General features: G+C 44.2%; 1 long non-coding RNA gene and 2 other non-coding genes across 3 annotated transcripts; all 3 read left to right on the forward strand.

Annotated features, from left to right (window-relative positions):
• Positions 1 to 5,049: 5,049 nt before the first annotated feature.
• On the forward strand, positions 5,050 to 7,285 carry LOC144228990 (uncharacterized). Its single transcript, XR_013334318.1, has 5 exons — positions 5,050 to 5,205; positions 5,394 to 5,432; positions 5,654 to 5,693; positions 6,682 to 6,881; positions 7,060 to 7,285. It is a non-coding gene; the product is annotated as an uncharacterized LOC144228990 (long non-coding RNA).
• LOC144229024 (small nucleolar RNA SNORD48) lies at positions 5,486 to 5,548 on the forward strand. Its single transcript, XR_013334333.1, has one exon. It is a non-coding gene; the product is annotated as a small nucleolar RNA SNORD48 (small nucleolar RNA).
• LOC144229023 (small nucleolar RNA SNORD52) lies at positions 6,515 to 6,582 on the forward strand. Its single transcript, XR_013334332.1, has one exon. It is a non-coding gene; the product is annotated as a small nucleolar RNA SNORD52 (small nucleolar RNA).
• Positions 7,286 to 16,513: the final 9,228 nt, after the last annotated feature.

Genomic DNA, 16,513 nt, shown 5'->3' on the forward strand with positions numbered 1-16,513 from the left:
CCTAGCAACAGCTAGTCCCTCAAGGTCCTGGAAACCTTGCTTCCAAAATTCCTTAGAGATTTACCCTATCCCTGATCCCTTCCCAACCTGAGAATATATGACTTTCCAGTCAGGACCCCAGTGCGGTTCTTCCTGCCCATGGGTCCTGTCCCATGCTTTAATAAAATCACTTTTTTTACACCAAAGATGTCTTCAAGAATTCTTTCTTGGTCATCGGCTCCAGACCCACCCATCATCACCCCAAAAACTTCATCAATGACAAGGCAAGTTCTGTGCTTCACCCCAGTAATCTTCAGTAATTTCTACCTCCCCATCTTCTAAATCAAGTGTTCTAAAGTTTTTTATTTTTTATTTTTTTTTCATAGATTAGCATGTGAGAGTGGTCACTTCCAACTACATCCAGGGCAAAATTAGCAACAAATGCTGTTTTTTTTCCACACTGCCTGAACACTGTTGGCACTGGGTTCCTGTCCCATTCTAAGTGATGGTTTTGCCCCAGTTTTAACAACCAGTAACCTCTTTGTCTTCTTATGGACAATCTCAAAGCCATAGTAATTTAAAGTAAGATCAAATTTAATTATGAAGAGAGTTGAAAGCTGTACAACACAGAGCTGGGAAGATCAAGGAAATGGACTTTACCTCCCGTACAAGCCCTTCCCCAGGGGGTTCTTCCTGACACAACAAATAGATGCCCTTAACATTTACTTAGCCTGATAGAATCTCAACCTCCTGTCTCCCAAGCACAGAACCTGGAAAGAACTACTCCAAAATCAAAACAAATTGAAGTTCAAGTTCTGTTTTTCAATAAATCTTCATCCTCTGGGAAAATCGAACATTTTAGGGATGAAAAAATATTGGAAGCTCTCCTTGAAAGCTTGTAAAGGAAATGGAGTATAGTAAGTTATTCTGGTTCCTGGGCCAATTCTCAGAGGCCTGTTTTACTCAAAAAATAGGTGAACTGTAACTAACTTCTTACCATAGAATATGGTAAATGTAGTTTAACTGCAGCAGCAGCAGCAGGAATTGGTTTGTTTGCTTTTTGTGTGTTGTTGTTGTTCCTGTAACCGTTCAGGTAGTACAGGGAGTAAGTAGCTGCAAGCTATTGGAAATATGTTTCTCCAACTTAGTGGTATATTAAAATCATTGGGGGAGACTAAAAAAATACTGATGCCCAGCCTCCACCAGGAGTCAAAATCTTTGGGAGTGGGCTAAGGCATTGTACAGAATTAAAGCTGTCTGAGTGTTTCTAATGTGCAGCCAATAGTGGAGAAAAATGATGGCATCAGAGGCTATTCCTGATTACATTTTTAGATGGATGGGGGTATGGGAGAGGGAGGAAGGTGTCTGCTTGCAGGAGCAACTCGTGGTGGTAATCGGCTTTCTACAGTGGATGGGAGCCTGAGACTTTAGAGGTCTGAAGTGTTGATTCACTGGCAGCAGCAGTGATTGAGGTTAGGGAAATCTCCAAGAACTGCTTGATGGGTCAAAAAAGAGAATCCCTGATGCTGGGAAGTAGTTCTTTGGGACGCAACATCAGAATAGGATCATTCAGGGGCACCTGGCTAGCTCTGTCAGAAGAGCATGTAACCCTTGGGGTGGCTGGTGGCTCAGTTGGTTGAGCATCCCGACTCTTGCTCAGGTCATGATCTCGCAGTTCGTGAGATCGGGCTCAGTGCTGACTGCTCAGAGCCCGGAGTCTTCAGATTTTGTGTTTTCCCCTGTCTCTCTACCTCCCCTGCTTGCACTCTGTCTTTCTCTCTCTCAAAAATAAACATTACAAATTTTTTTAAATAATAAAAATAAAAAGATGAGCATTCAATTCTTGACCTTGGGATCCTGAGTTTGAGCCCCAGGTTGGGTGTAGAGATTACTAAAAAAAAATTTTTTTTAAATGTTAAAAAAAAAGAAAAAGACTCCCAAATGTTTTTTATTTCTTTATTTTTTAAAATGTTTATTTATTTTTGAGAGAGAGAGAGAGACAGAGTGTAACCCAAGGAGGAAGGGCAGAGAGAGAGACACACACACACAGAATCCACAACAAGCTCCAGGCTCTGTGCTATCAGCACAGAGCCCAATATAGGGCTCGAACTCACAAACTGTGAGATCATGACCTGAGCCAAAGTCGAATGCTCAACCAACTGAGCCACCCAGGCGCCCCCCACATGTTTTTTAAAAAGATGAAAATTTATTGGCTACCTGTACATGTACACATTTTGGAACTTAAAGCAAAGTCACTTTGCAACATCAACTGTGGGTGAAACTCAACCCCTAGGAGTTGAGAAATGCATCAAATAAACAAGTGAATACTATAGGATTCTTGGAAGAGATTTTTTGTTTTTAATTTTTATTCTTTTAAAAAATTTTTTAAATGTTTATTTTTGAGAGAGAGAGGGAGAGAGACAGAGCATGGGAGGAGGAGGGTCAGATAGAGAGGGAGACACAGAATCCGAAGTAGTCTCCATGTTCTGAGCTGTCAGCACAGAGCCTAACTTGGAGCTCCAACTCACAAAATGCAAGATCATGACCTGAGTCGAAGTCAGATGCTTAATTGACTGAGTCACCCAGGTGGCCCTTTACATCCAACGTGGAGAACAAACTCAAGACCCCAAGATCAAGAGGCTCATGCTCTACAAGCTGAGCCAGCCAGGTGCCCCTTGGAAGATATATATATATTTTTGCAGTTGTTTATTTTTTATGTTAGAGAGAAAGAGCGAGAGAGCGAGAGAGAGAGCATTCATGAGCAGGGGAGAGAAGCAGAAGGAGGAAGAGGGACACTCTCAAGTGGACCACATGCTCAGCGTTCAGCATGGAACCAGATGTGGGACTTGATACCACGACCCTAAGATCACTGCCTGAGCTAAAATCAAAGCTCAGAAGTGCTCAACTGACTGAGCCACTCAGGTCCCCCTGGGAATACTTTGTTTTGATGTAAGTCTAAAATCTTGGGGCAAGGTGGAAAGATTATTGCAGAAGAGGATATATTTTCTGCACCCGCAATGGCCTTCTTTCAAATTTTAATCTGTGCCCACTGTGCCTAAATTATGTGACTTAAAAAGAAGATTGGGGTAGCTGGGTGGCTCAGTCAGTTAAGCATCTGACTCTTGACTCTTGGTTTTGGCTGAGGGAGTGATTTCTCAGTTGGTGGGGTTGACCCCTGCATCATAGACTCTGCACTGGTAGTGCAGAGCCTGCTTGGGATTCTCTCCCCCTCTGTCTCTGACCCTTCCCTGCTTGCTGGCTCTCTCAAAATAAATAAACAAACATTAAAAAAAATAAGGGGTGTGTGGGTGGCTCAGTTGGTTACGCCTCTGACTTTGGCTCAGGTCATGATCTCCCTGTTCCTGAGTTCAAGCCCCTCATAGGGCTCTGTGCTGACAGCTCAGAGCCTGAAACCTGCTTCAGATTGTTTCACTCTCTCTCTCTCTGCTCCTCCCCCGCCTACGCTCTGACACACACTCTCTCTCTCAAAAATAAACATTAAAAAGTAAAATAAAATAAGACTGATTTTGGGGGTTCCTGGCTGGCTGGGTAGAGCATGTGACTCGATCTTGGGGTCATGAGTTCCAGTCCCACTTTGTGTATAGTGATTACTAAAAACAACAATGGTTTTGTATGATCTGGCACCCCCAATTCATCCTCTAATATGTTCCTTTCTCACAAAGATGAAGAGGCCAAGATACATCACCAAACACTAACTGTATTTATAAATGAGGAGGTAAAGAAGGGTCCATCCAGGAAGGTGGGATTTGGGATAATTTATGAGTTGATGGATTAAGGGGCCAAGAGCAAATCACCAGCTTTCTGGTGGAGAAAAACTAGCAAGGAGAGAACAGGGCCTGGCTGTTGCTACCCCACCTCAATTAGTTTTGCTTCCGACCCTCCTGAGACATATGGTTCTATTTAGAGTGTACTGAACATGTCCACCGTTTCTGGCTAACACCCAGTCCATTAACTGCTCATAAAGAGGACAGGAAACCGGAAACTGGGAGCCGTTTCATGGGTATAGTAAGATAGTTATGCAAATCGGTTGCACAACAACGTGATACACTCAACATTACTGAACTGTACACTTAAAAAGTTAGTTTTTTTTAAAGTTATCAATTGGTATATTTATTTATTTTTAATTTTTTAAACATTTATTTATTTTTGAGAGACAGAGGCAGGGCAAAAGTGGGGGAGGGGCAGAGAGAGACTGAGACACAGAAACCTAAGCAGGTTCCGGGCTCTGAGCTGGCAGCAGAGCCCCACGCGGGGCTCAAACCCACGAACCGTGAGATCAGGACCTGAGCCAATGTCGTACGCTTAACCAACCGAGCCACCCAGGTGCCCCTCCCAGTCGGTTAAGCATCGACTTCGGCTTAGGTCATGATCTCACGGTTCGTGGGTTCGAGCCCCGCGTCGGGCTCTGTGCTGACAGCCAGCTCAGAGCCTGGAGTCTGTCTCGGATTCTGTGTCTCCCTCTCTCTCTGACCCTCCCCTGCTCACGCTGTCTTTCTTTCTCTCTCAGAAATAATAAATAAATAAATAGATAAATAAATAAATAAACCTGTTTATTATACGTTATTTATATCTTAGTAAAGCTGTTAAAAAAAAAGACAATACGGTTAATGTGACTGATAGGTCTGCGGGCTAGAGTGGGCTGCGAATTCAGATTTCGCTGGCTAGACAGAGCAGGTGACAGTCTCTTAGAGAGACCAGGACCCCAAACAGGTGGGAACGAGGGAGGAGTCCACCGGCCGTTATTCCAGCTGGGACTTGCGATCCTGGAGGTCCGTAAGGAAAAGCACTCGGGTGCTCAGGCTTCCGGCAGCGCCGGGGACTGTTTCCGGCCGGGCCAATGAAGAGACGGTAATCTGTTTTTTGTTTTTCAAAATTAGCAAAATATGTCCGAATTATTTGCCTGGAAGACTGTGAAATATGACTCCTGGCCTTTCTTTTTCTTGGTTTATTCTTGTTTAAACCAAGGGGAAATGCCATGGGTCGAGCAGGCATCGACGAAGACAGCCATTCCTGTCAGGCCCCCGACCCCACGTCGCCATAAATAGCCGAGATTCCTCCATTATAGTTCTTTCCGTGCGTTGAGCTTGTGGTCGGAGCATGTGAACGAGGTGTACTGCGCCTGGGGGCCGCTGTGGCTACTCCCCCTACACCAGAGGGAGGGGGCGGCCCCCGCGTCCTGAGATGTCGGTGCCAAGCTTCCTTCGTGTAGGTATCTCGGGGCCCTGTTGGTTGAGGAGATTGTAGTCTCGGGCTGAGCAGGATGAACTACCATTACAGACTAGAGTTTCTGATGTGCACGTGACGCCACCGTTTGGAACTGACCCAGCCCAGGGCAGTGGGCTACTCGGCTGGAGTCGCCCCTGGCCTCTACTGACTCACTGGTTTCTTCCCAGGGCCATGGTCTTCGCAGGCTGGTCCGTAGCGCCACGAAGGTGAGTGGATTGTGCGAGATGGAGTGGCTAGCGGTGGCTTTGGGGAAGACGGGGGTGATGATGAACCTAGGTGATTCTGAGTGTCTCGCTGACGCCGTCACCGCAGCGCGCTGACCATCTCCCTCCCCGGGCGGGGCTGGCCTGGTACCTGAGGTGGGGAGAAGCTGATGACCAAAAAACTCTTAGAAGTAACCGATCCCTGGGTTTCATTTTTCCATTAGGTGTTTTAAGTTGCCCGCCGTGTGTTATCCTTGAATAAAGGTGAGTATTGGTTGTGAGATTCTCAGTGCTTCTCGCAGACTGTCTTGCCCCTAAAACAGTGTTTTCATGGGGTCTCTATTAAGTCTTATTTTTTTTAACTTTTTTTTTTTTTTTTTTTGTGAGAGAGAGGGAGACAAAATCCTTAGCAGGCTCCAGGCTGCGAGCTGTCAGCACAGAGCCGGATGCGGGGATCGAACCCACGAACTGTGAGGTCATGACTAGAGCCAAAGTCAGATGTTAAACTGACTGAGCCACTCAGGCGCCCCCGGAGTCTGTTTTTTTAATAAACTTGTGAGTTGGAGGTAATGCAACTATCTTAACTGGTGATTTTCCAAGGACTGCTTTTTGGTTTACATTTGTCTTGGACAGTTTTTTAATGTTTATTTCTGAGAGAAGACGAGTGTGGTAGTAGCAGAGAGGGAGACCTGGAATCCGAAGCAGGCTCCTGGCTCTGATTTGGGGCTCGGACCCATGAATCCATGACCTGAGCCAGAGTCCCTTATGCCAGACGCTTAACTGACTGAGCCACTCAGATGCCCCCTTGGACTTTTTTTCTTAATTTTTTGTAACTTTTTTCATGTTTTTGACTAATTCTGGTTAAAATGGCCTCCTTAACTGTGCATTCTGTTTTCTCTGGTGGAGGTTCCCCCCCGCCCCCAATTCTGAGGGGTTTTTCACCCCAACATCACTCTCTCCCTTATCATCTCTGTACTCTTTTTTTTTTGTTACATCCTTATTTATACTGGGTGAAAGACCATTGTCTTTCAGCATACTAGATCTCTTCTCAGAATGGCCTCTTTTCATCCAGATCTCTCTAAACTGGGAATGATGATGTCTCAGACTAGAGTCTCTGATGCTGGTCTTGATGTCAAAAATCAACTTCTGACTCATTTGGAGAACTGGATGCCTGAGTCTGAGAAGGGGCCAACAAGAGGGGCTTTAAATTTGCTTGTGCTTCTCATTGGTGGTTTTGTTTTTATCTTTCTAGTATGATTATTGTAGAAGCCTAGCTGGGGCAGTGCCCTTTCACAGCCTAATCTGGTGACTGAAGGGCTGAAGTTGGGAACTTACCCACTTGGAAAAGTGCGGTTGAGACGTTGGTGTCGCCTAGATAATGGCTCCTGCCACTTGAATCTGTGGGCTGTGATGAGGAGTGAAGAGCCATGTCCTTTATCCCAGGCTCCTATGGTGAGTGCCAGTTACTCTTCAGCCCCAGAGTGGTAATGGTAACCTTGGACCATGAACATTTCTCTGAGGATATTTGAAACCACTGAATCACTCTCCTGCTTCCTCTACCCACCCAAGTTCATGTTTTAATTCCAGTTATGTGCATGTTTCTAATAGATGTTCTTTTATGAAATTTCAGGGTTTTGCCAACTGGAGGATGTGTCCTATCTGGTGTTGAGCAAATCCTAGGAACTTCATCTAGCTGTCCTGCATTAACCTGTGAGCAGCTTTCAACTTAACAGGAGAAAAAACTGCATAGAAATTTTGAGACACTTTAAATATTTAGACCATGTTGACTTCTTTATTGTAATCAAATACTTGGTTTTGTCAAGGATTGTAATAAAATACTTTAGTGCAAAGTAAAAGTTTGGTCTTTGTAAAAACAGTGGTACAAAAAGATTTAGGGAAGTGAAAGGTAACCATCTGTGAATGAGCATCACAGTTGACATCTAGCCATGCCTCTTCACAGCTATATGCAAAATAAAATAGGTTGACACTAACATTGAGGTTTTCTAGGTGGTCTGTCATAGTATTCTAATGGACTAGATGTTCTTAACAAGTGATGAAGCTTCTTAGGATGTTGAAATATTAATACAGGCATTTAGTTTGCATTTTGATGGATCAGTGGAAACATAGGAACAACCAGGGGCATTTGGGTGGCTCAGTCAGCTCAGGTCATGAGCTCACCAGTTAGTGAGTTTCAGATTCTGTGTCTCCCTCCTTCTCTGCCCCTCCTCCCCACTTGTCTCTCTCAAAAAGAAGTATTAAAGTTAAAAACAAAACCTGAGCCCCTCTGGCTCGGTGGCTCAAGTGCCTGACTTTGGCTCAGGTTATGTACTCAAAGTTCATACCTCACTTCAGGCTCACTGCTGTCTGTATGCAGCCCACTTTGGATCTTTTGAACCCCTTTCTCTGTCCCTCTCTTACTTGCACTCACTCAAAACTAAGTATTAAAAACAACTGTGTCTGTGGTAGTTGCCAGGAGCTGGGAAAAGGGGCATGTGGAGTTTAATGGATATAGACTTACAGTTTACAAGACAAGGAATTCTGGGGGTACATGGTGGTGATGGTTGCTCAATATTACAAACACATTCAATACTTATGAAATGTGTGCTTATGAATGGTTCAGTAAGTTTGTTTTTTAATGTTCTATTTATCTCAGAGCGAGTCAGCTTTGAACAGGGGAGGGTCAGAGAGAGAGGGAGACACAGAATCTGAAGCAGGCTCCAGGCTCTGAGCTAGCTGTCAGCACAGCCTGATGTGGGTCTCTAACCCACGTAACTGAGATCATGACTTGAGCCGAAGTTCGGTGTTTAACAGACTGAGCCACCCGGGCACCCGCCCCCCTATATTTTTTTTAAAGTAAGCTCTGCACACAATGTGGGACTTGCGGTTCATGACCCTGAGATCAAGTCACTTGTCTACTCACTGAGAGAGCCAGTTAAGCACCCCACCACCAATGGACTTTTGTGTTCATTGATCTTATATACACATGTGAGTTTGAATAGTCTCCTGTCCTTAACATGCTGTATCCAATTTCTCAGCACATTACGCTGGTGCTACCTTTAAATTTTTTTTTTTTTTTTTTAATGTTTTATTTATTTCTAGGAGAGAGAGAGAGAGACAGCGTGAGCAGGGGAGGGACAGAGAGAGAGGGAGTCACAGACTGAAACAGGCTCCAGGCTCTGAGCTGGCAGTCAGCACAGAGCCCGATGCGGGGCTCGAACCCACGAACCGCGAGATCATGACCTAAGCGAAAGTCGGACGCTTAACCGACTGAGCCACCCAGGCGCCCCTCTGGTGCTACCTTTAAAAGTAATACCAAAATCTGACTGCATCTCCCACCTCCACTACCATTCCACTCTTGAAGGAGCTATCATTAGCTCCCTTACATGATTGCCACAGCCTCCTAACTGGTCTGGCTTCCACCCTTACCCGTTAGTCATACCCACAAAGCAGCCAGAAGTTTCCCTCTAAAGCATAATTTGGGACTTGTTTCTGCTGCTCAGAATCCTGCAATGGCTCCCATTTCATGGAGAGTGAAAGCCAAAACCTTCACAAGGACCATCCAACAAGGTCTTCCCAAGTCATTTCCTACTCTCCACTCTGCTCCAGCCATGTAGCATAAGGCAGGACCTCCTGTCAGTGTTCAGGGAGTAGAGATTTTACTTGCCGGCTGGGGTCACAACCACGTGCCTTTGTCTGTGGGGTAGACTGAAACTTGTGCCAACAGAGCTTATGGATGTAATTTGGGTTGTGAAGAAATCCTAGGGTGTAGAAAGAAAACAGTTTTGGACATTGTGGCACTGATAACCTTTATACAGTCCATTTGGAAAACAGTTTGGCAATACATGCTAAGTATGATGCACATTGTCTTCAACCCAGTATTTCCACTTCTGGTAATACACTAAAGAAACACATGTATATAGAAGGATTAGGTACACAACAAGTGCTTGGTAATGGGTAATTGTAAAGGTGGGAGAGGAAACAACCTAAATGTAACAGGAAAATGGACAAATTGTGGTATTATAAAATATACCATAGAGCAGTGATGTGTTACGTGAAGCACGGGATGACTAACATAGTAAGATTAATGTCACAGACATAATATGAAGGAACAAAAGGCAAGTCACAAAAGAATACATTTGTAGTATGTAATGTTTAAAAACATTTAACAGCCAGGAGCATTTGGGTGCCTCAGTCAATTAAGCGTCGACTCTTGATCTCAGGGCTGAGTTCAAGCCCCAAGTTGGGCTCTGTGGGGGCATAGGTGTCTCGGTTAAGCATAGGACTTCAACTCAGGTTATGATCTTGCGGCCCTGAGCCCTGTGTCAAGCTCTGTGCTGATAGCTCAGAGCCTTGAGACTGCTACAAATTCTTTTTTTTTCTTTTAATGTTTTATTTATTTCTGAGAGGGAGACACAGAATCCAAGGACAGGCTCCAGGCTCTGAGCTAGCTGTCAGCACAGAGCCCGACGCAGGGCTAAAACCCACGACTGTGAGATCATGACCTGAGACGAAGTCAGACGCTTAGCTGACTGAGCCACCCAGGCGTCCCGAGACAGCTTTGAATTCTGTGTCTCCGAGCTCTGTGCCCCTTCCCTACTCATGCTCTTTCTCTCAAAAGTAAATAAACATAAAAAATAATGTTCACAGCTAAACTATTGTTTAAAGTATAATATAGTAAAAGAAATGCATAGGATTGCTAAATGTTACATTCAACCTGGTAGTACCTGGGCTGTGACAAGGGGGTGAGTAGAGAGAGTGATGCAGTCAAAGAGGTGTACATGGGAGCTCATTGTGTAATTTTTCATGAAGGGCTGAGCAAGGGCAAAAGCTAAGTCACTCTACAGGGACCCCTGCAGATTCTGAAGCTCGCACATGGAACTCCCTTGGGAGATATCCAAAATGAGCTAATTCAAAAAACACCAGGTGTCTGCTCCAACAGGAACAAATCAACAGGCCCAATAACAGGTGCCTTTATAGCTAAGAAACTCAGATAACAGCATGTATGAAGGCTGAAGATATATTGCTAGTGGGAGTGTAAACTGGAGCAGCCACTTTGGAAAACCGTATGGAGGCTCTTCAAAAAGTTAAAAATAGAACTACCCTATGACTCAGCAATTGCACTACTAGGTATTTACCCTTTATCAAAGATAAAGGAAAGAATTTAATCTGTGCACAAACAGGGTATTACAAACAAAGAGCAGGTGGATTTAAAATAGAAACAAATGAGGGGCGCCTGGCTGGCTAAGTCAGAAGAAGCACGCGACTCTTGATCGCGGGGTTGTAAATTGGAGGCCCCATGTTAGGTATAGAGATTACTTTAAAATGAAATCTTTATAAAATTTTTCAATAAAAAATGAAACAAATTCTAAAATTGAAATAAGTACCTAAGCATAATAAACAAATTAACAGAACAACTGAACAGAAAATTAGTAAGTGGAAGAAGAAATCCATAATGTGGAGCAGAGAACACAAGTGAATAATTTGAAAAGGAAGTTAACATGAAGGAGGTAATGAGATGCTCCAGCCTTTGGCATTATTCATTTAGAGCTGCCCTCACCTTGTTGGCTTGTTACAATGCCACAGCCAGAACAGCTCTGCCCAGTGGCACATGGGCGCATCTGGATTTGAGCAGTTCAGGGCCATCTGTTAGTTTATTGTAGTATTTCCTGTCCTACTTTCCCATGATTATCTTGTGATTGTTATGTTATTTCCCAAAGAGGAAGGAAACAGGCCATCCCATTAAAGTACCTGCTGACTCCTAAATGTTATTGCTGGCAGTCAGGTGAATCAGGTGGAAGTGGGTCACACGCTAGACTGACTATTGCCTGTCATTAAGCCACTGAATTCTAAAGAATGTAGCAAAGATAGAGATGTGACCAGTAAACCCCAGTTATATGCTGCCATCAGGTAATAAACTGGGGGTGTGGGCATGGGATCTGTCTCTAAAGGGTCTTGTGACCCTGGGTCAGGGAGCCTCCTATTTTCTAGCAGCATACAGAGTGGCTGTACTCCACCCTGGGTTGTTATCTTCTAAAGGAGACCAAGCAATTGTTATAAAAAACTAATTTTAAACCTTTTATTATGAAACTTTTTAAAGTTTATTTTGAGAGAGAGAGAGCGTGAGCAGGGTAGGGACAGAGAGAGCGAGAGAGAATCCCAAGCAGGCTCCACATGGTTAGGACAGAGTCCAGTGTGGGATATGAACCCATGAACCTTGAGATCATGGCCTGAGCCAAAACCAAGAGTCAGAAGCTCAACTGACTAAGCCACCCAGGCACCCCTGAAAGTTTTTTTTTTTTTTTAAATGTTTTATTTATTTCTAGGAGAGAGAGAGAGAGACAGCGTGAGCAGGGGAGGGTCAGAGAGAGAGGGAGACACAGACTCCGAAACAGGCTCCAGGCTCTGGGCTGACAGTCTGTCAGCACAGAGCCCGATGCGGGGCTCGAACCCACGAACCGCGAGATCATGACCTGAGCGAAAGTCGGACGCTTAACCGACTAAGCCACCCAGGCGCCCCATCTAATCCTGGTTTTCAAACTTGAATGTGCATAAGTCCCCTGAAGGTTAACACACTGATTATTGGGCCCCACCCCCAGAGCTTCTTGCTCTGTAGGTCTTGGTGTGGTGGCTTTGGGGTTCCAGACAAGAGGGTGGTCAGCATTTCTAACATGTTCCCAAGGAGTGCAGATGCCCATCTGGCACCACACTAGCTCCTTACCCATCCTAGATTTGTCTTACCTCCTGTATGAGGCACCCACCATGTGCCAGCTACTGTGGCGGGCATTCAAGATGCTTGGCTTGGGGTGCCTGGCTGGCTCAGTCAATAGAACCTTGATCTTGGGGTCATGAATTCGAGCTCCATGTTGGCTGTAGAGATTAATTAAGTAAATAAAACTTAAAAAAAAAAAAAAAGATGCTTGGGTAAACAGGCAGCTTTGGTCCCTGACAGCTTTAAGGGTTATTGGTTTCTTCAGACATAAATTCTTCCTGATTAGTTTCTCTTTTGAGATCTTTTCTACAGTGTTTTGAAGTCTATTCTTCCTAAATCTACGCTAAATGTCTAAGAGAAAGTTTCCCAAAGTGCAGTCCAAAGATCCCAGCATCAGCGTCTCCTGCAGTTCCTGTTAAAATGCGAGGTCCCAGACTGTTACTAGAATACTAAACCTGCAGGTCTGGCGTGGGGCCCAGGGCTCTGTCCCACACCCTCCTGGGGAGGATCCTCTCTCAGACGAGGGTTCTTGGCTAAGAAGGAACTCAGTCGCTCTTCATAAGCCTTCTGCCATGTCTACTTCATGACACAATAGCTCATGGGTCAGACCTTCAAGGCATCACCTCCTTTCTTTCTTCCAGCATTTTTAATAAAATTGTTACCAAGACTTTGTCAGATGTGCAATTTTTAGTGGTATTGGACAGCAGATGTCCCAACTGTGGCAGATGCCACCCCCCCCCTCTTTATTCTTCCAATGTCTTACCTATTTTGTGATCTACATTAGAAAAGCAGAGGCTGGGGGCACGTGAGTGGCTCAGTTGGTTAAGCGTCTGACTTCAGCTCAGGGTTCTAGCCCTGCTTCGGGCTCTGTGCTGACAGCTCAGAGCCTGGAGCCTGCTTTGGATTCTGTATCTCCCTGTTTCTCTGCCCCTCTCCCATTTGCACTCTCTCTCAAAAATAAATAAACATTTAAAAAATTTTTAAAGAAAAGCAGAGCTCAGGGGCGCCTGGGTGTCTCAGTAGGTTAGACTGTTAGGAGGTTAAGATCAGGTCATGATCTCGCGGTTTGTGCATTCTGACAGCTCAGAGTCTGGAGCCTGTTTCGGATTCTGTGTCCCTCTCTTACTGCCCAACCCCTGCTCATACCTTGTCTCTCTCTCCCCTAAAATAAAAAATAAACATAAAAAAAAAAAAAGGAAAGAAAAGCAGAGCCCTGCAACCACGCTGCCTGGGATTCTCTCTTCTTTCTTCCCTCAGATTCCCCTGCCTCCTGCTGCTGGCCATAGAGTCTTCCTCTGTACGTCTCCTGTGTCGTTGGTAACAGTGTGGTTTACTGGCCAAGGCAAAGTATTACATCACTTTACTCAGAACTGGCAAGGAAAAGGGGGGAAATTAAGCTTTTATCCTGCCTTTCCTTACAAAGCATGCTTCAGGGTAGCCCAACAGCCTTGATGAGAGACAGCTCTTTTTTTATCGAAGAATTCCAGGTAATAGATGGGGTAGAAATAATAGAATTTAAAAAACATTTCACAATCCCACAAAATAACTGATTCAGGCAAAACCCATCTGTGAATGAAATTGTCAGTTGGAAGGTTGATGGGGGAAACTTAACAAAGGAGGGGTTAGACTGTGGCCATCTGAACCCAGTGCTCAACCTCAGCTTTACTCAGAGAGGGAGGAGCAGACAGTACTTGCCCCCTGAGGACATGCAACAGGAAGCACACAGTACCTGTGAAGCGATCTTCTCCCACTGCCCCCACCCCCAAATGGAATGGGAAGCCAAATCTTCAGGTTTGATCATTGGAAATGCGAAAGCTAGAGGAAGGAGTTAAGTGACACTCTGAGGAAGCAAACTGACAAATCAGAGTGGAACTTTCTATAGGACGAATGTGTTGATTTCTGCATAGATGGTATCAAGAAGAAGAAAGAGGAGAAGTGGGACTGTAGATTAACCTAGGCTTAAGAGACATCAAAATTAAATGTACAGGTTTTCAGGCGCCTGGGTGGCTCAGTCGGTTAAGCATCTGACTCTTGATTTCAGCTCAGCTCATGATCTTTGTGGGTTCAAGCCCCGCATCTGGCTCTGCGCTGCAGTGCAGAGCCTGCGTGGTTTTCTCTTGCTCTCTCTCTGTCCCTCCCCTGGTTGCTCTCTCTCAAACATAAATAAATAAACTTAAAACAAATGGAAGTGTGTAGATTTTCTTTGGATCCTGATTTAGGTGTTTTTTTTGTTTTTTGTTTTTTGTTTTTTTTTGAGAGAGAATGAGCAGGGGTGGGTGCAGAGAGAGAATCTTTTTTTTTTTTTAAGTTTATTTATTTATGTTTGAGAGAGTGTGTGAGCTTGAGCTGGGGAGGGGCAGAGAAAGAAAGGGAGACACAGAATCCGAAGCAGGCTCCAGGCTCTGAGCTGTTGGCACAGAACCCTATGTGGGGCTCTAACTCACAAAATGTGAGATCCATGACCTGAGCCGAAATCAGCTGCTCAACCAACTGAGCCACCGAGGCATCCCTGGATCCTGATTTGAACAAAGAACTATAAATAAGACACTGTTGAGACATTTGATGAAATTTGCACATTGGGTATTAGATGATACCAGAGTTATTGTTAATGTTATGAATATGCGATGACATTATGGTTACATAATAAAGTGTTCCATTTTAAAGGATGGGATGCACACTTAAGAATGTAGGGGTGGAAGCACTTGGATGGCTCAGTTGAGGGTTTGACTCTTTATTTCAGCTCTGGTTATATTTCAGGATCATGGGATGGAGCTCCTTGTTGGACAACTAGCTGAGTGTGGAGCCTGCTTAAGATTCTTCTTCTCTCTACAGAACAGATGAACATAAAGGAAGGAAAGCAAAAATAATATAAAAACAGGGAGAGGGACAAAACATAAGAGACTCTTAAATATGGAGAACAAACAGAAGGTTACTGGAGGGGTTGTGGGAGGGGGGGATGGGCTAAATGGGCGAGGAATCTACTCCTGAAATCATTGTTGCACTATATATATGCTAACTAACTTGGATGCAAATTTAAGTAAATTAAAAAAGGGAAATACTGCTAAAAAGTAAAAAAAAAAAAAAAAATTCTCTCTCTGCCCCTCTCCTCTGCTCATGTGTGCACTCTACCTCTCTAAAAAACCAAACCAAACCAAACAAACAAACAAAAAAAAACGGAACAAGGTAGGGGTGAATATCACAAGGTCTGGTATTTGCTTCAAAATATTTCAACAAAGGGAGGTTGCCTGGGTGGCTCAGTTGCTTAAGTATTTAACTCTTGGTTTGGCTCAGGTCATGATCTCAACAGTTCATGGGATTAAGCTCTGTGTCAGGCTCTGCATTGACAGTGTAGAGCCTGCTTGGGATTTCTCTCTACCTCTCTTTCTCTGCCCCTCCCCTTGTTCATACTCTCTCAAAAAAAAAAAAAAAAATTCAACAAAATAAAAAAGAATAAGAAGCAAACATTGGATACATAGGATGCACATGGGGTTCATTAACCCATTTTCTCTACCTTTGTTTTTAAAAATGTAAGTGAAAAATTAAAGTATTAAATTATTGATAAAGAATTCTGGATAAAATATAACAAAATTAAATCATACCATATCCTCCTATACAGGGAGATTATTCCATTTTTTCTGATGGAATGCATTACCCTAACATTTCTTAGAAAAGGAAGTTGAAAGCAAAATAAACTGCAACTGTATGTCAATGTGGCCCTTATTCTTCAATCTTTGACATTCTTTTATTTTTAAAAATTTTTATTGCGGGGGGAGGAGCAGAGGGAAAGTGAGAATCTTTTTTTTTTTTTTTTTTTGCGAGAGAGAGAGAGAGAGAGAGAGAGAGAGCAAGAGAGAACATGAACAGGGGAGGGACAGAGAGAGGAGAGAAGAATCCCAGGCAGGCTCCGCATTGTCAGCATAGAGGCTTGAACCCATGAACCGTGAGATCATGATCTGAGCTGAAACCAAGAGTCAGGCTGCTTAACCAATTGAGCCACCCAGGTGCCCCCTGAGTCTTTGAGATTCAGACCACCAGTGCTCATGTAGGCATTGTATTTTCTTTCCATATGGGGTAAAGGTATGGCTCTTCCACTCATCTGTTCTTTTAATAGCATCTGCCTGAGGATGGTGCTGTTTTCTCACGTAAATTGTCACAATGCTTATTTCTCTGCAGGGGTGGCCTGGGAGAGGCTCTCCATCTGCATTTCACACACCTGCCCCCTGACTTCATAGAAGACACTGTCCAACTCCGTCTCAGATATGAAACAGAGCAGACTGTTTAATATCTTGTGGGGCTCCCCCTGCTACTCCTCATTACACCTATGAAGATGAATCTGCTTTTCTGTGATGAGAAAGAATGTGAAAGGGAAAGGAGG

The sequence above is a fragment of the Crocuta crocuta genome, unplaced genomic scaffold, assembly GCF_008692635.1.
Source record: "Crocuta crocuta isolate KB4526 unplaced genomic scaffold, BGI_CrCroc_1.0 scaffold762, whole genome shotgun sequence".
Lineage (NCBI taxonomy): Eukaryota > Metazoa > Chordata > Mammalia > Carnivora > Hyaenidae > Crocuta > Crocuta crocuta.